General features: G+C 43.7%; 1 protein-coding gene across 1 annotated transcript in view; it reads right to left on the bottom strand.

Annotated features, from left to right (window-relative positions):
- Nucleotides 1–19,702, bottom strand: part of NAALADL2 (N-acetylated alpha-linked acidic dipeptidase like 2) — a 784,863-nt gene that overhangs the window by 743,303 nt on the left and 21,858 nt on the right. The gene's annotated exons all lie outside the window — the stretch shown is intronic.

Genomic DNA, 19,702 nt, shown 5'->3' with positions numbered 1-19,702 from the left:
CTAGGGTGTAAGTTATCTTACTCAGCAAGCAATTTTGCTGCAGGAAATGAGATCTTTGACCTGCTGCTCAGAATTTGCAAGGAATGGACAGCCTTCCTTGAAGAATAATCGGTGTTTGAGCCTCCTTCTCCCTAGCCACTTTGGGTATTATCATGATTCCTAAACTGCCTGCCAAAACCGTTTGGCTATGATGGAGTATGTGGGTTTTCATTGTTCTCGCTTGTTATCGGGGGAGCTTATATTTCCACCTGGAATTGTTTTTATGAGTGATTACTGAGAGCAAATCCACACAACAAGAACAGCCTTCGATGCACTGTGATTCTAGTGGTCCATACTCTGTCACACAGAGAGAAATTGCAGGTTGCTGTGTGATCAGGTGGACATTCTGTAGTATACAACCATCTAGGGCAGGCATCCCCAAACTCGGCCCTCCATATGCTTTGGGACTACAGTTCCCATCATCCCTGGCCACTGGTCCCGTTAGCTAGGAATGATGGGAGTTGTAGTCCCCAAACATCTGGAGGGCCGCGTTTGGGGATGCCTAATCTAGAGGTGGTATGGTGGCAGTCCTTGAAACACTAGTCTGGTATGCTTCCTACGGCAAAGTATCTTTGATTTACAAATCCAAATTATTAGCTGTGGAAATAGACCCTTTTCCTCACTGGGAAACTTCTAGGCATTGCATGCCATTGGTGGGTGGTGCTGGAAGCAAAAGTGACATTTAATGGTTTTAATTCCACCTAAACATTAGGAAGAACTTCCTGACAGTAAGAGCTGTTCGGCAGTGGAATTTGCTACCAAGGAGTGTGGTGGAGTCTCCTTCTTTGGAGGTCTTTAAGCAGAGGCTTGACAGGCATATGTCAAGAATTCTTTTATGGTGTTTCCTGCTTGGCAGGGGGTTGGACTGGATGGCCCTTGTGGTCTCTTCCAACTCTATGATTATTACCTTTGAATGCTCACCTACATTCCAGCCATGGAAAAAATCAGAGGTTTCTGCACATACCTCTCTCCACCCAGGCCAGAGAGAGACTTGATCACATTTCACCTTCCAGACAGACCCCCCCCCTGACATACATGGCTAACCCACCCACCCCCATCTCACTGAATTCTCACAACAACCCTGTGAGGAGGTTAGACTGAGAGGCAATGACTGGCCCAAGGTCACCCGGGTGAGCTTTATGGCTGAGTGTGGATTTGAACTCTGGTCTTCAAGGTCCTAGTATGACACTCTTAACCATTGCACCAGAGTAGAGCCTTAAATCCATTAAAATAGTAAAAAAGAAAAGAAAATCTATTATACTAGGGGGAAATTATTTGCAAAAATGTGTGTATTCTGAGATATTGCATATAAAAACAAGAATATTGGGGGGAGGGGGAATGCAATGAAACCCTGGTGGATTTTAGTAAGTGTTTTTAAATGAAATGAAAAATAATTTAGTCAATAGAACCATAGAACTGTAGAGTTGGAAGGAACCCTGGAGTCATGCAGTCCAACCTCCTGCAATTCAGCTGTCCCAGGGTGGGCTCAAACCACCAGGCTTCTGGTTAACAGCCAGATGCATTGACCATTGCACCACAGGCTACAATTTAATTTATTGTGAATAATAATAATAATAATAATAATAATAATAATAATAATAATAACAATGTATTATTATTGTTTTTATAATTAGTTGCTTGTTACTTGGAGGTCTACAAGTAACTTAAAACACAGTTAAATGCACAGTTAAATACATACATTATACCAGGGGTGGCCAACTCCCAAGGGACTGTGATCTACTCACAGAGTTAAAGACTGGCAGTGATCTACCAGCTCTTGGGGGGTTCAGGTCAAAGTTCCGAGTTTTTTTTTTAAGGAAGGGGGGAAGGCCCATTTTTAGGGGTTCAGGTCAAAGTTGTTGAGTTTTTAAGGAAGGGGAAGGCCCATTTTTTTAGGGGTTCAGGTCAAAGTTGTTGAGCTTTTTAGGAAGAGGAAAAAATGTTGAGCTTTTTTGAGGGGAGCAAAACTTGGTGAGCTTCTTTGGGGGAACCCAGTGATCTACCACAGATGTTCAGTGATCTACCAGTAGATCATGATCTACCTGTTGGATGTGCCTGCATTATACCATTAGGCAGCTTTGGTGGCACGCTGGACTTAAGAGGACTGGACTTAAGATTGGGGGAAAATGAGGATCTGAGGGAAATCAAAATGTTCAAGTAGTGCATTGCTACTGGGGTGGGATGTAAGGGGAGAGGTGGCTACCAGGAATACAGAGTGTGTTATAATAATAATAATAATAATAATAATAATAATAATAATAATAATAATAATTATTATTTATTTATACCCCGCCCATCTGGCCGGGTTCCCCCAGCCACTCTGGGCCACTCTGGGCGGCTTCCAGCAAAATATTAAAATTAAAATACAGAAATCCATCATTAAAAGCTTCCCTAAACAGGGCTGCCTTGAGATGCCTTCTAAAGGTCTGGTAATTGTTGTTCTCTTTCACCTCTGGTGGGAGGGCATTCCACAGGGTGGGTGCCACTACCGAGAAGGCCCTCTGCCTGGTTCCCTGTAACTTGGCTCCTTGTAGCGAGGGAACCGCCAGAAGGCCCTTGGCGCTGGACCTCAGTGTCCGAGCAGAATGGTGGGGGTGGAGACGCTCCTTCAGGTATACTGAAGGTGTTACAGAGCCTTCTGCAGCATGTCAGGGTTCCTCTGCAGATGCAATGCTGAGGAAAGGACTCCCAAAAAGATGGGAAGCTCTCAAAACCACTGCACTTGGAAGTTCAAATGCTCTGGCACAATGGTGACTTCCAAAGCGGCTTTTAATTGCAACGCCTTTAGACTCCAGGCTCCTTCCAAGGACTGCGATTTTATGCCCTTCAAATTACAGAACATTTGCTGAATATGCCAGGTGCCCCATCCCAAACTGCTTGAACCATACCGAGATGACATTCTTCTGGCATCAAAAGAAAGATTAGTTCTCCAAGCAGTCAAATTATGCTTTATTCAGCCTTTTACTCTAGTAACTCAGTAATAATGCTTCAGTGGGTTGACTTAACATCCCCCCCTTTTCAGCAATAAATTTGCAAGCCATCAAGCTGAGACAAGAAGGATGGGTTTCAAGTTCTCATTTATCATTACTTTAATTGGTCTACAATTGCTCCTGACTAATTATTGCCCCTACAGGCCAACTATTAACTCAGTGTGTTTTAAAGGGGATTGCTTTGAAAAAGTTACTTTGCAGTAACGAGGTTCCATTACTATTAATCTTTCATGCTTTCTCTCTTCCCCCTCCATCCAAGGCTATGGTGCAGTCCATTTGTAATCATAGAATCGTAGAGTTGGAAGAGACCACAAGGGCCATCCAGTCCAACCCCCTGCCAAGCAGGAAACACCATCAAAGCATTCTTGACATATGGCTGTCAAGCCTCCACTTAAAGACCTCCAAATGAGACTCCACCACACTCCTTGGCAGCAAATTCCACTGTTGAAGAGCTCTTACTGTCAGGAAGTTCTTCCTAATGTTTAGGTGAAATCTTCTTTCTTGTAGTTTTAATCCATTGCTCCGTGTCCGCTTCTCTGAAGCAGCAGAAAACAACCTTTCTCCCTCCTCTATATGACATCCTTTTATATATTTGAACATGGCCATCATATCACCCCTTAACCTTCTCTTCTCCAGGCTAAACATACCCAGCTCCCTAAGCCGTTCCTCATAAGGCATCATTTCCAGGCCTTTGACCATTTTGGTTGCCCTCCTCTGGACACGCTCCAGCTTGTCAGTATCCTTCTTGAACTGTGGTGCCCAAAACTGGACAGAGTACACCAGGTGAGGTCTGACCAGAGCGGAATAGAGTGGTACTATTATTTCCTTTGAACTAGATGCTATACTCCTATTGATGCAGCCCAGAATTGCATTGGATTTTTTAGCTGCTGCATCACACTGTTGACTCATGTCAAGTTTGTGGTCTACCAAGACTCCTAGATCCTTTTCACGTGCACTGCTCTCAAGCCAGGTGTCACCCATCCTGTATTTGTGCCTTTCATTTTTTTTGCCCAAGTGTAGTACTTTACATTTCTCCCTGTTAAAATTCATCTTGTTTGCTTTGGCCCAGTTGTCTAATCTGTTAAGGTCATTTTGAAGTGTGATCCTGTCCTCTGGGGTATTAGCCACCCCTCCCAATTTGGTGTCATCTGCAAACTTGATCAGGATGCCCTCAAGCCCATCATCCAAGTCATTGATAAAGATGTTGAATAAGACTGGGCCCAAGACAGAACCCTGTGGCACCCCACTAGTCACTACTCTCCAGGATGAAGAGGAGCCATTGATGAGCACCCTTTGGGTACGGTCAGTCAGCCAGTTACAAATCCACTGAATGGTAGCATTGTCTAGCCCACATTTTACCAGCTTCTTTACAAGAATATCATGGGGCACCTTGTCAAAGGCCTTGCTGAAATCAAGATAGGCTACATCCACAGCATTCCCTTCATCTACCAGGCTTGTAATTCTGTCAAAAAATGAGATCAGATTAGTCTGACATGACTTATTTTTCAGAAACCCATGCCAACTAATTGTTTGGCACTACTTGAACAAACCCTGCTTGTAGTTCCTTGTTTGGAGAACAAGAACAAACCATTGTTTGTCAGTTCATATGTAATTGCAAACTATCGTTTGTACCACAGAATTGTTCATTATAGTGCCATAACTCTTCATAGTGCTTACAAAGCCCAAAACAAGCTAACAGTCTAAGGGTGTTATTCAGCTAGATTTTACTTAGCATAGACCCACTGAAATTAATAGACCTAACTTAAGAAGCAATCCTAAGCATGGGATACAGTGGTACCTTGGTTCTCAAACTTAATCTCTTCCGGGAGTCTGCCCGACTCCTGAAACCAAGGCACAGTTTCCAATTGGCTGCAGGAGCTTCCTGCACTCAACGGAAGCTGCGTCGGACATTCAGCTTCTGAAAAACGTTCGCAAACACTTACTTCTGGGTTTGTGGTATTCGAGAGCCTATTTGTTTGGCAACTGAGCTGTTCAAGAACCAAGGTACGACTGCACAAAACTCCATTCAGGAGTGAGCCTAAGCTTGGCAGAGGAAAGAACGAGCCTTGAAAATAAGAGTTGCAGCACCCTTTTCATGTGCTTAACTACCGTAACAAAGGGTTGCCAGGGCACATTGCCAAGCTGAACAGACAGGATCCAGCTTAAGTCTCATCTATGGTCCTACCCCTGCCACTCCTCCAGAAAGCCCTCTTTCAGGGCTTTTAGCAGCCTCAGGTCTTCCAGGCTTGGATCAGCTCAGCCTGTGAGCCCAGGCTGAGCTGGGATGAGGGCCAGCATATCTCCAGCTGAGCTAGGGACTTACACTGGCAACGCCTGGCTGATGCAGCCAAAGATCCATCACATCCAAACATGCTCATCCCCGCAGTTCTAGCATTAAGAATGTGCCCTAAGAGATGCTCATTAATTTCAACAGGTCTTCTCTTTAAAAAGCCTATGGTGGGGAGGTGACCCACCCTAAAATTAGACACAGGAAAAAGAAAGAAGAAAATGAAACATAGTGGATGAGACATAGAAGCAATTTTCCATCCTTCCACAACCTGACATTTTGACTACAACTTACATCAGTCCCATTCACCGTGACCACCAGGGCTGTTGGCAGTTTTAGTCCAAACAAGCTGAACGGCTGTTGTGGAACGGCTGTTGTGGAAGGCTGCACTTGTTAGTTCTCGTTAGTTATAATAGGACAGGAGAAGCCAACATGGTGACCTTAATTCATTGCTGAAACTCAACTCCCATTAGCCCCACAAGTATGGCAAATAGTCGGGGTGGTGGGAACTGTAGTGCAAAACATCTTGAGGCCACCATGCTGGCCAACCCTGCAATGGGATGTAAGAACTAGTACCTTGTGCCCAAGGCTATATGGAAAAGATGGTTAGGGATTTAATGAGGAGAGAGAAATGGCATCACTCGGGTCGAAGGATACGGAGCAGTAATGGAGAAAGGGAGGAAGCCCTTTGATGGAGAACTCCAGAAACTGGAATGTGGCTGAGCTGGAAACAGTGGTGGCTGGTGCCCACTGGGACCAGTGGGGCAGAAGACAATGAGGTCAACAGCAGCTGGAGCCAAAGCCAAGGAAGGCAGAGCCAAATAACACTATTTTCTCCCCCATCCTCCTCCCTGCTGAGTCCTACAAGGTCAACTCTAAGACTGAGGATGTGGCACCTGATGTGCAGTTCCACCCCATGGATTGGTTTTTTTAAGAAAGAAGGTGAGTAGTTGGGAGGCACACAGAGGGCAAGGGTTGGTGGAGCAGGGGACCATATGCCTTAATGTACCAGCCTCCATTGGCTGGAAAATAATTGAACTGGATCAGGGAAAGGGAGGTGGAAATTATTTCCATCATTACCAGTGTTGAACTGGAATCTATAAGCTCCTCAGACCTTTCGTCTTTGTAAAGGATCATGTATGTTGATGGTGCAACATAAATAATCAATACTTACTACCAAATCAGCCCTGAGCGCTCACTGGAAGGACAGATCCTGAAGCTGAGGCTCCAATACTTTGGCCACCTCATAAGAAGAGAAGACTCCCTGGAAAAGACTCTGATTTGGGAAAGATTGAGGGCACTAGGAGAAGGGGACGACAGAGGACGAGATGGTTGGACGGTGTTCTCGAAGCTACGAATATGAGTTTGACCAAACTGCGGGAGGCAGTGGAAGACAGGAGTGCCTGGCATAGCTGCCAAGTTTTCCCTTTTCTCGCGAGGAAGCCTATTCAGCATAAGGGAAAATCCCTTTAAAAAAGGGATAACTTGGCAGCTATGGTGCCTGGTGTGCTCTGGTTCATGGGGTCATGAAGAGTTGGACACGACTAAACAACAACAACTACCATTATGTATATCCTGCTCATCAGAAGACAGAAATCCTACCAAATAAAATAAAATAAAAATGAAGGAAATTGGGCCTCCAAGTACTACAGAACAGAAATATCAGACCACGAGCTTGACATGAGTCCACAGTGTGGTGCAGCAGCAAAAAGGCTAGTGCTATTCCAGGGTGCAGCAACAGAAGTATAGTATCCCAGTCAAGGGAAGTAATAGTCCCGCTCTTTTCTCCCTTGGTCAGACCACACTTTGAATACCAATTCTGGGCACCACCATTTAAGGAGGAAGTTGACAAGCTGGAACGTGTGCAGAGGAGGGCAACCAAGGTGATCAAGGGTCTGGAAACCAACTCTTATGAGGAATGGTTGACATAATTGGGCATTGTTTAACCTGGGAAAGAGGAGACTGAGAAAAAAATACAATAGCCATCTTCAAATATCTTAAGGGCTACCACATGGAAGATGGAACAAGCTTGTTTTCTCCTGCTCTGGAGGCTAGGGCCCGAAACAATGGCTTCAAGTTACAAGAAAGGAGATTCCAACCAAACACCAGGAAGAACTTTCTGGCAGCAAGAGGTGCTCAACAGTGGAAGACTGCAAGACTCCTTCATTGGAGATTGGGTAAAGATTACTTCATTGAAGATTTGGCAGAGGTTGGGTGGCCATCTGTCATGGATAATCTAGTTGAGATTTCTGCATTGCTGTGGTTGGACTAGATGAGCCTTGGCGTCCCTTCCAAATCTACAGTTCTATGATTCTATGATAACACATGTTAAATAATGAATGCAAACTACAGGTTACTGTTCCATTTCCTTTTAAAAAATGTCTAAAAGCTCATTATAATTGCATATTGCAGGGCATTTCCTTTCCCTCCATCCTCTCTTTTCTCTCAAGGACTTGCCATCCAGTGAGAAAGCGTTTCTCGCACTAGTGTCTGCACTTGAGGAAAGGTTACCTCTAACTCTGAAAGAAGGGCCTTGTTTATTTCCAAGACATCAATTGCCATTTGCTTGCGTTAGGTTCCCAATCATTTATTTTCTTTAAGAAATCAATTCAAAGGAGGTTGAAGAAAAAGAAAAGCCATGAAATTGAGCAGGCAGGTAACCAACGTTTAGATAAGATACATAATTGTGCAGTTTGATGATACAATAACTTTCCCAAGGGATACAAACGACCTGATAATTCAAGACTGGCAATGTCAAAACGAAGGTATAAATTGCACCCTTCTCCCTCCTCCTCTGGGTTGGGATAAATATAATTTCTCACTGCACTGTATGTCTCTCTTTTAAGCCTCAGGTGGTTTTAACTTAATGAGATTAGTTCCAGCAGGGAGTGAAATCCCATGAGATAGGATTAGTATTTTATCTGTTTTCTCCCCATCCAGCACGTTCGGTGTAGTCAATCTTGATGACGTGATGCTATTGTTGCCATTTGGTCCTTGCTTCCAAATGTAACACCATCTCCTAACTCCATCATCAAAAGCTCAGGAGGAACGTAAAGGGTTTGCTTAAAACATGTCTCGGGAGAGAAAGCCAGAACTCTATTATCCTTTCCTCGAAATCTGATGATTTCATATCTCTGTCCCCAAAACCTGTTTTCAATGTAAACATCATAAAGCAAAGCAGGAAGGTTGCAATGGGATACGAAAGACACTGCCTCTCTCATCTGTGAGGCTTCCAGCTCACATTACAGCCCCTCTGACTAGGTTGACCCGGCCACTCTGGGCGGCTTCCAACGTATATAAAAACATAATAAAACATTACACAATAAAAGATTCCCCATACATGGCTGCCTTCAGATGTCTTCTAAAAGTTGTGTAGTTCTTTACTTCCTTGACATCTGAAGGGAGGGCATTCCACAGAGAGGGTGCCACTACCAAGAAGGCCCTCTGCGTGGTCCCCTGTAACTTTGCTTCTCACAGTGAGGGAACCAGCAGAAGACCCTGGGAGGAGGACATCAGTGTCTGGGCTAATTGATAGGGGTGGAGATGCTCCTTCAGGTATACAGGACCAAGGCCATTTAGGGCTTTGAAGGTCAGCACTAACACTTTGAACTGTGCTTGGAAATGCACTCGGAGCCAACGTAGGTCTTTTAGGACAGGTGTTATATGGCCCCAATGACCACTCCCAGTCACCAGTCTAGCTCCTGCATTCTGGATTAGAGTTTCCAAATCACCTTCAAAGGTAGCCCTACGTAGGGTGCATTGCAGTAGTCCAAGCGGGGGATAACCAGAACATGTACCACTGTGGCAAGGCAGGGCGCAGGCAGGTAGGATCTCAGCTGGCATACAAGATAGAGCTCTCCTCTGGACACAGAATTAACCTGAGCCTCCATGGACAGCTGTGAGTCCAAAATGACTCCCAGGCTGTGCACCTGGTCCCTTAAGGGTACAGTTGCTCCATTCAGGTCCAAGCAGTCCCTAAGCCCTCTGTCCCCCCAGAAACAATACTTCTGTCTTGTTGGGATTCTATCTCAGTCTGTTAGCCGTCCTTCAGACACTCACACAGGGCATTCACCGCCTTCACTGGTTCCAAATTAAATTAGAGGTAGAGCTGGGTATCATCCGCATACTGATGAACACCCTTGATTATTTCTCCCAGTGGTTTCATATAGATGTTGAAAAGCATGGGGCAAGAGGACAGAGCCTTGCGGTATTCCACAAGTGAGATTTTGGTGGGTTGCTTTACCCATAAGGACAATTTTCAGAAATAGTCTAGTCACTTTCTTACAGGGGACCAGTGGCTGTGATTCTGAAGAAGAAGAAGAAGAAGAAGAAGAAGAAGAAGAAGAAGAAGAAGAAGAAGAAGAAGAAGAAGAAGAAGAAGAAGAAGAAGAAGAAGAAGAAGAAGAAGAAGAAGAAGAATCCTGCAACAGATTGCTTCATGGAGTGCTTCTGTTTGGGTATCTAGGTCATATCTACATTATACATTTAAAGCACTTTAAATCTTTTGGCTTCCCCCAAAGAATCTTGGGAATTGTAGTTTCTTAAGGCAGGGCTGCAATTCCCAGCACCCTTAACTCTAATTCCCAGGAGTATTTGGGGGAAGTCACCACTGTTAAAGGTTGGATAACAGGGATTCTTTCATGAGACTAATAATGAGAGGAAAGAAAGTGGAAATATAGAAAAGGATGCAGTCTAACCAAGCAACTGTCCTGTTTTCTTCCTGGGAGGTTCACATGGTAGCTAACTTTAATTCCACTGAGGGCAGCAAATATCTACTAAACACCACTGCAAGCTACCTGCATCAGAGCACTGGGATGGAAACATTTGCCATAAGATAAATTCTGCATAGACATGAGCTGTTTACCCTGCTTCCACTCCTATACTTTGTCCTCCATGTTTATATAAATGAATGTTTCACTCTTCCTGATTCCAAGCTCAACAAGGAGAATTTGCTGCAGCTTTTAGTTCCTTCACCCATTTATTTGCATCTTTCCACACACGAGAAAAAACTATATACACATCCCTCACTATCTCGCCACAGCTTAAAATGAGAAAACAACTAATATAAAAAACTGTTGTGTGTTCTACCATCTCATTATATGTTAAACACAGAAAAACAGACATAAAACAGCAGACATCTGAAAAGGGGGAAAGTAGTTCTTTTTTTTACTGACAGATGATCTGATTCCACTTACTGTAGCTGCTACAGTAAGTATTGCACTTCACTTAGAACACAATGGTGTTATAAGAGATTTATGACTGCATGATTTCTGCCTTTTTAGGGAGCAAGTTACCCAGGGCGGATGTTAGATGGCATCACTAGGAATTTCTCCCCACAGAAGGGTGTTGGGCATCTTCATTGTACCCTGAGTTAAGCTGAAGGTGCACCCCCCTTTACTCTGGTCTTTGGGACCAGAGGTAAATGATATTTCTGCAGAGAAGCTGGTAAAATGTGGGCTGGATGAGGTAACTGTTAGGTGGATGTGTAGCTGGTTCACTAATCGAACCTAAAGAATGCTCACTAATGGTTCTCCAGCATCCAGGGGGGAAGTGACAAGTGGGGTGTCGCAGGGTTCTGTCCTGGGCCCATTGTTTTTCAACATCTCTATAAATGACTCGGGTGAAGGAATTGAGCAGATGCTCATCAAATTTGCAGAAGACACCAAACTGGGAGGGGTATCTGATGCCCCAGAAGGCAGAATCAGGATTCAAATGACCTTAACAAATTGGAGAACTGGGCCCAAACTAACAAAATGAAATTTAACAGGGACAAATGAAAGGTTTTGCACGTAGGCAGGAAGAACCAGATGGGCAAATATAAGATGGGTGACATCTGGCTTACTAGCAGTACATCTGAAAAGGATCTAAGTCAGGACCACCAGATGTTTTGAGACTACAATTCCCATCACCCCTGACCACTGGTCCTGCTAGCTAGGGATTATGGGAGTTGCAGCCCAAAAACATCTGGAGGGCCGAGGTTGTGGAAACCTGATCTAAGAGTCATAATCAGGGGCCAGCAAACCTTTTCAGCAGGGGGCCAGTCCACTGTCCCTCAGACCTTGTGGGGGGCCGGATTATATTTTGAGAAAAAAATATGAACGAATTCCTATGCCCCACATATAACCCAGAGATGCATTTTAAATAAAAAGATTCTACTTATGTAAAAAACATGCTGATTCCCGGACCATCCACATGCCAAATTTAGAAGGCGATTGGGCCTTTGGGGACCCCTGGTCTTAATAGACCACAAACTTAACATTGGAGATTTGAAAGCAGAGTTTGGGTGGCCATCTGTCATGGATGCTTTAGCATTGCAGAGTTGGACTAGATCCCTTCCAACTCTAATATCCTATATTTTAGGACCCATCCTATTATTCTTATTGTAAATTTTAACGGATTTTAACAGATTTTAACTAAATTGAATATTGTATTCTTACATTGTTGTAACCCATCTTGGGACCTTATAGTGAAGAGCGGATACGAAATCTTATAATAATAATAAAAAATTCATTGTCATGGTTTGCATTAAACCATTCTCAGAGTAGGCCCACTGAAAATCATGGGCCATTAATTTCAGTGGGGCTTTGCTGAATAGACTAGCAGTATCAGCATCATATCAAAATAAAATATTGTCGGGTTAGTAGTAGTATCAACATGGTGACCAACCTCTGTGGAATGCTCAGCAGCTTATTTCCGGGTTGGAAGTGAGTCACAGATGCAATGCCATGCCATGGCTGTGATGCGTGAAGGGAGGAAAGGGGCAAGCAGGGTCAGCTGGTGCCCCAATAATTGTGGACCCAGAGTGGTTGGCCGTGGGCCCTTCTGAGCACCCGGCCCTTCAGCAGATGCCTGACGATACCAATACCTGCTGACACCATCTCTGTTTCCCCAAATTCATAAGTCTCTAAATGTTTCCATTACACTACATCAGTCCTAAGTTACAAGTGTCTACATTGCCAGGTACTAAGAAAGGTTTTCACCTTGGGCTAGTAATTATGTCACGGCCAAACTCCCAGATCTGAAGTCATGTTTGACCCTAGGACAACAGGTTGGTGAAAGCTCCTCCGCACAGAAAGATTACAGGCTTCTTCAACATAGCCAAATGTTTTGCTTCCGAATGGGACTGAAACCATTTATCTTAACAAAGGACACATCTAAATTTCTGACATGCCCATCCATGAGACGTCTCAGAGAAAAAGTCATGCTTGTATGCGATTTAACTTACATGGCTGGCTTTAGCTTAAGAAGAATGTGGGGGTGTTTTCTTTCGTTTTTCTCCTTCTGGTTTTGCATTCATGAATCTGCTTAACCTTTTCCCTCGACACCATATATTCCCTCCTATTAATTCTCTCTACTTCGCTCTCTGTAGACACAGTTTTCTGTCTCTCTGCCTCAAATGTGTGGCAGTCAAGGGCTCGTCAAATGATGTGCTTGATAGACCTCTTTAAAAGAATGCGGAGGGGTTTTTGGTTTTTTTGGCTGCAGGCTTCATGAAGAACCATCTGGAAAATGAGACTGCAAGAAAACAGAGTGTAGTACTGGGGCTTGTGGCCTTTTTCAGCTGATGGGCCACACTTCCTTCTGGTGAAGCCTTCTGGGGGCCTCATGTCACTGTGGGTGGGGCCAGAGGCAAAGGCAAGCAGAGCGGCAAATGCAGATTTTACCCTGGGGCAGATGGGGCTCATCAATCTGAGATCAAAACCAGCACTTTGAATTGGGCCCAGAAACTAATCGGTAGCCAGTGCAGTTAGGCCAATGTCATATTTTGTAGTGACAACGCATGACATTTTTCTGTAATTCTGTTATGCAACATTATTTACAAAGCCATTTTGGAACAGGGGTGTGGAGGGGGTCTCTGCTCACAGTAATACAACTGATAGTCAATGGGGACCTTGCAAGTTCTACAGCATGTAGAATCTACATAGTAAAGCAAGTGTGAACAAGATTGCAGGAAGATCTATGTACAGTATTAGATGAACCGCGAGGAAGAGGTTTGGGTTAACACTATGTAACAATGATGGGGACATGGAGGAAATCAAAAAGTACTGAAAGGACAGGACAGGAAGTGAATGGAGGTTGAACTCTCATATTCTCTTGTCTGCTCAGCCTTCTCTATGTGCCTTGCTGGGTCAGTGGATACATGATTTTATTCTTCCACGAGGGCAACAGCCGATTAACCTAACGAACTGGCGAGGACTTTCCTTGGCAAGGAAGAAAGCTGCTGGCATCCAGATGATCTAACGACTGAAGACAAGTTACGCAAGTCTGAAGAAATGTGGAAAACTTTTAAGAGATAGTTTTGGTCCAAGATAAAATAACATGGAAAGGAAAGGACAGAAGTTGTCAAGAGACCAGTACTACCTGGGAGGTTGCTTCACACACACACACACACACACACACACACACACACACACACACCAGTTTTAAATATACTTTAATACATATTGATTGATGTGTTGAAAGTTTCATTGCAGTGCACATTAGATTAGGGCTGCTGAACTGACTTGATATGCTATATTATATGACAGCTAGGAAAATTAAAAGCCCTCAAGCTGTGATCTCATCGGATCTTAGAAGTCAAAACCATGTTAGTAACGGAGTGGGGAAGTTGTTTACAGGCGCAGGTGATGCAGAAGAAAAGAGAGACAGCTCTCCATTTCAAATTAGCCAGTCAAAAACAAAGACTTGTTGAGATTGCATGTACAGGTGAAACTCGGAAAATTAGAATATCGTCGAAAAGTGCATTTATTTCAGTAATGCAACTTATTATTTTTTTATTTTTATTTTTACAAACACTTTCTTTTGGAAATTCCACAGTAATAAAACAAATAGTTACAGTAATACAAAAATAAACAAAAATAAACATTGCTATTGCATTTCATTAATTACATTCCATTTATAATTGATCCGCCTAATGACAAATAATTACAACAAACAAAGGCTAATTTTCCGAGTTTCACCTATATAGGTTGCCATAATAGAAAGCAGCCTTCCCCAGATGGTGCTCTCAAGCTACAGGTGAAACTTGGAAAATTAGAATATCGTTGAAAAGTGCACTTATTTCAGTAATGCAACTTAAAAGGTGAAACCAATATATGAGATAGACGCATGACATGCAAAGCAAGATATGTCAAGCCTTTATTTGTTGTAATTGTAATTATTTGTCGTTAGGCAGGTCAATTATAAATGGAATGTAATTAATGAAATGCAATAGCAATGTTTATTTTTGTTTATTTTTGTATTATTGTAACTATTTGTTTTATTACTGTGGAATTTCCAAAAGAAAGCATTGGTAAAAATTAAAAGAAAAATAAATAATAATAAGTTGCATTACGGAAATAAATGCAAATTTCGATGATATTATAATTCTCCGAGTTTCACCTGTATATAGGACAAGTCTCTTTGTCCCACAGAACATAAGTTGTTGCATCCAGCCAGTGGTCCATCTAGTTCAGCATCCTGTTCATACAGTGGATATCCAGATGTTTATGGGAAGCCTACAAGGAGGACCTGAGAACACCAGTGCTCTCTCCACTTGTATCTCTCAGCAACTGGCATTAGGCACACTGGCTCCAACAGTGGAGGGAGAACTTAGCCTTTTCCTTCATGGATTTCTCTAATCCTCTCAGTAATCCAAATTGGTGGCCATCACTACTTCTCATGCAAGCAAATTTCCCTACTTCAACTATGCACTGTGAATCTTCCAACATTCTAGTGTTAAGAAAAATGTTTGTGGGGGGGGGGGGACATTTCTGTATCCACTTTGTGCAAACCCTGCATAGGTGAATACACCACTGTCATGTTGCTTCTGAGACAGCTTTTCTGTAAACTAAAAAGCTCCAAATGATATAACCTTTCCTCAAAGAGGAGTTTCTCCACTCCCTTGAGCATTGTGGTTGCCCTTTTCTTAACCTTTTCCAGCTTTACAACATCATTTATGAGGTGAGGTGACCAGATGATGGAAGACATCTTCCGGACAAAATGGTCAGGGAAGACACCCAACAATAATCTCTTCTGATGAGGTTAGAATGTATTTCTGAGCTAAGCAGCTGTGGGCTTCACTCATACCTGGATGAGAGAAATGTTCTGGGCCTGAACCTTTAAAATGAAGGCTGAAAATCTGTGGTTTGGAGGGGGGGATGTCTGCACCCCTGTGGATGTCAATGCACAAAATAAAGACTATATTAGCATTGCCAAAAAATGAAAATCAGATGTGGGTTTCTGAAAGAAATTGAATTCCAAATCTGGGGAGTGATTGCTGGAGACAAATCTCTGGTGTGTGTGCCTGCCTGGATCCTGGAGCCCACTGCAAAAGGCTGATCTTGGTGATTCTGATGAGACGGTGAGGACGGTGATTTCCAAAAGCACACAGCATCAAAGCAACTTGAGGTTTTATAGGGTAAACTAAGCATTTTCAATTGCACCAGGAGCACTGTTGATAGGCAGAGTTAGGTACTCAAGCACTTAGCTAGCAAAAGCCTGCCGGGATCTGTTTTGTTATTTTGAGTGGGCCATCACTTTCTCCACTGGCTCAAAGAGCAGCACTTTCTACATGATGTGATCAGTTATATATTATCAGATGTCCATTGTGAAGGTGAAATATTGCTTTAGGAGGCATAAGTCAGATTTTTTCCCTTCTCTTTCCCTCCTTGCCCTCCCTTTCAGATTTTATGTTCCATTGACTTTATCATTACCATAAAGAATAGCACAGACTCTCCATTGCTGGGGAAAGGATCCCCGTGCCCAATTTTAAGCAAATAAACCAAGAAGCAGCATTTATCTTAGACATTAGATAACCTTGAGTGTTAAACCTTTGCTGCCAATTCTTTACTCTCAGCTCTTCATGCCTAAAATAAAATAAACAAACAACACACCTAAGCGTGACCTTGGACAAAACAATGCTAAATTGGCTAGCAATTTTTTTAGGAGGCACTGCCATTAGTAACTTGCAATTTTTTCATTTTAGCCTGCCACTGATGCTTGGCAGCTTAAAATTTTTCATTTTCGCACTTGGATGAAGCTCACTGAAGTAGAGATTATGGAGATAGTGGTGATGGTGAATTTTTTTTACCGAGGGTTCTTTCCACCTTTTCATTCTGTCAAATCAGGATAAAAATACAAAAGCGTTTCTCTTTAATGTATGGGTCATCAGCTGGGTATATCGGGATCAACTGGGAAAGTTAAAACTGTCCTTGGGCATTGCTGAGTCTGAATCGTGAAAATCAAAGTATCATCAAAAATCAAGAATGCAGATTACTCCCACCAGCTAACATTCACTCACAGAGGAACAAGGCTCTGTGTGTCCTAAGGGTGAACCATTTCTGTTCTGTGCAAATTTTGCATGTAGGTAAATAGGGCTAACTCTCCCTCCCTAAGGTCCTAATGTTGATCATGTTTCCCATAGCTCCTATTTAAACAACAGCAACAACAAAACAAGTCATATTATGTGCAATCACACATTTAAAGTATCAAGTAGTTTTATTCTTGGTAACCACCCACAGTAAAAAGGTAAAGGTAAAGGATCCCTGGATGGTTAAGTCCAGTCAAAGGCGACTATGGGGTTGTGGCACTCATCTTGCTTTCAGGCCGCGGGAGCCGGCGTTTGTCCACAGACAGTTTTCCAGGTCATGTGGCCAGCCAGCGCCGTCTTAAGCGCCCCTGGAGCCGTGGTGCGCCGGATCACTCCAGCGCCCTCCTGCCCCGTTTCCCAGCGCGATGGGCGGATGGGCGGGTGGGCGCCGCGCGGGTGCAACAGGCGCTGCTGCGCGGCGGACCGGTCAGCCAGCGGGTGGGCGCAGCTCGCGGCGCCCTCCTGGCGGGCCAGCGCCATGGTGCCCTGCGCCACCGGGGGTCTACGATGAGCCGGCCCTGTGGCCAGCAGGACTAAACTGCTTCTGGCGCAGCGGGACACCGTGATGGAAGCCAGAGTGCACGGAAATGCTGCATCCCATCCACAGTATCTGGCTGTAAACTACCTGCAATTAATATTCCTGGCTGTGCCCTTCCCCTACCTCTGCCAGGTTCTTGCCAAAGCATTGTCTTTGTCTTTTTCTTTTTACAATTGCACAGTCCAATCTGATTGGCAATTTATTATGAGGTCATTCCATTCATGGCATGGACTGTGAACAGAGTGGAATCACCAGTATTTCATGAAGGAATGAAAAAATAAATAAAAATCAAATGTGGGTCTGTAAGACGCCATAGCAGCCAGCACAAATATCAGAGCCAAATAGGATACTGAAAAAAGTTGTAGATTGTAGATTATACAGATGGTGACAGCCACGTTTTTCCATCGCCTCTTTCGAACTTTCGTTCATTCCATCGCATTAGGATAAACATAAATTAATCACCAATAGTTTTGATTCTACCAAGCCCTCTCTCCTTTCAACCTTTGTTGAGTAGGCTACATTCCAGCCATGCAAATCTCAGAAAAGTGTGTGTGTGTGCGTGCATGCACACACCCCACCTACCTCCATCAAGATAAGCAAGAGGCTTTATCACAGCTCAAGGACACGTTCCAATCAGTTTGTCACATTTCTGCACCAGTCTGTGACCATCAGAAAATTTCATCAGCATTTTGGTATGTGCTTCTCAGAATAGATACACTTTTTGCAAGCTGTTTTTGCTAATATAAAGCATTTTCGTATGTTATTTTCTACCAATGTATGCACGTTAATGCACACTTCCCCTGAATATATGCGTTATCTGTACACATCATTTGGTTGGAGAACTGCACTGCAAAATTCAGTCTAGTGCAAATGTTGATTGACAGCTGCCTCTCGCTTTGCATACCGTTTCTGGAATGTGAAATTAGCTAGGTTCAAGACGAGAACCAAACCAGATTATCTCCTCCATCCCCAAGCGCACCTGACTTTGGGCCTTACATTCCCCATACAGTATTAAAAACCACCCTGCTGTTTCTGTGCTTCCAGGCAGGTGTCTGTAGAAAAAGACATTTATTGTTTCACCCCCTCGGGGGTTTATTTCATTGCCTAACGCTCCTACGTCTTATCCCTTTCCAGCAGCTGAACCCTAAATCCAGCTCTCCAAATCTCCAAACTTTTATTTGGTGCCAGTAAATCCCGAAGCAAGAACGCAGGAGACAACTTTCATGGTATAAAACAAAAGATGAGCATGTCAGAGGGGACTCGTTTTTGCTTTTGTTTTTTTATATTCCCAGCATGAGAAGAGTGCTATAAAATCGTTAGCATCCTCCAGGGCCTGCTTACAACTATGGCATCCATGTTCAGATCAATGAATCCTCGTTTTTGTTTTTAAAAAGCTAATTGCAAATTATTATTTATGCATGGAATTATCACATCTTCTCCTAGGGGATTCACATCAGACAGACACCCTCCCTGGGAAGATGGCTGGCATTGAATTTAGATACCCAGCTTGCAATCCAAAGCCTCTGTAACATAGCCTAAACTGTGGCCTATTGTGGAAGGGGGGTTTCTAAAGGACACTTTACCTTCTTAATGCAGGAGTAGGGAACCTCTCGCCCAGGTAAACCCTCTGCACCTTCTTCGAGATCTTTTGTGTGGTTGGAATTCATCCTGGAATTTTAATGGTGCCCTTTGCTTGCCTGGATATGTGCAAGTCAAGCCTGCAGAAGCATCTCGTTTTTTGCGCAGATGGAGTGTAGCTGTTCAAAGGTAAGAGTTGCATTCATTGCTCCACCCACTTTTGCATCTGGCCCCACTCACCAATAGCAACTGGGCCCCAGGTTGCTCATGAGAAAACGAGGCCCTTGGGCTGAAAAGAAGGTTCCCCACCCTAATTTACTGGTCCCAACTCAATGGATGAGGAAGAACTATCAGCATGGTCACCGTGGTGCAATCACACCATTAGGAGCACTTGATTGGCATCTGCACTGTACAAAACTCCTTGCTAATGCATCCCTCCCCTTCCCAGTAAGCATTGGTGACTCAGCTATTGGGAGATTCGGCGAGCGTTGCAACCCCACCACATCACCCACTATCATGACATCTGACGGCACAAGTCCTCTCCAACCACAAGGCCAGTTGAAACTGATTCATATTACTCTCACCTACAAACTATGGCAATATCAAGCAGGTAAAGGCCATTCTAATGCATATATTTCAATCTCAATACAGATATCAGGGTGTGATACAGAAACAGCTATCAGGACACTCGATGATACAGAGATAGGCCTTTTGCTTGAAAACCAACTTGGCCCCTCATCAGCATCTAGATCAGAGTGTCCCAAACTTGGGGTCTTCAGCAGTTTGGGGACTCCAACTCTCATCATCCCTGACCACTGGTCCTGCTAGCTAGGGTAGATGGGAGTTGTAGTCCAAAAACAGCTGGAGACTGTAATCTAGACCAACATCTCCCAAGCCACTGGGCCCCTCCCCAAAATCTA

Source organism: Zootoca vivipara, chromosome 5 (assembly GCF_965207765.1).
Source record: "Zootoca vivipara chromosome 5, rZooViv2.hap1.1, whole genome shotgun sequence".
NCBI classification, from domain to species: domain Eukaryota; kingdom Metazoa; phylum Chordata; class Lepidosauria; order Squamata; family Lacertidae; genus Zootoca; species Zootoca vivipara.
Note: the sequence above shows the minus strand (reverse complement) of the source record. Positions and strands in the feature narration are given on the sequence as shown.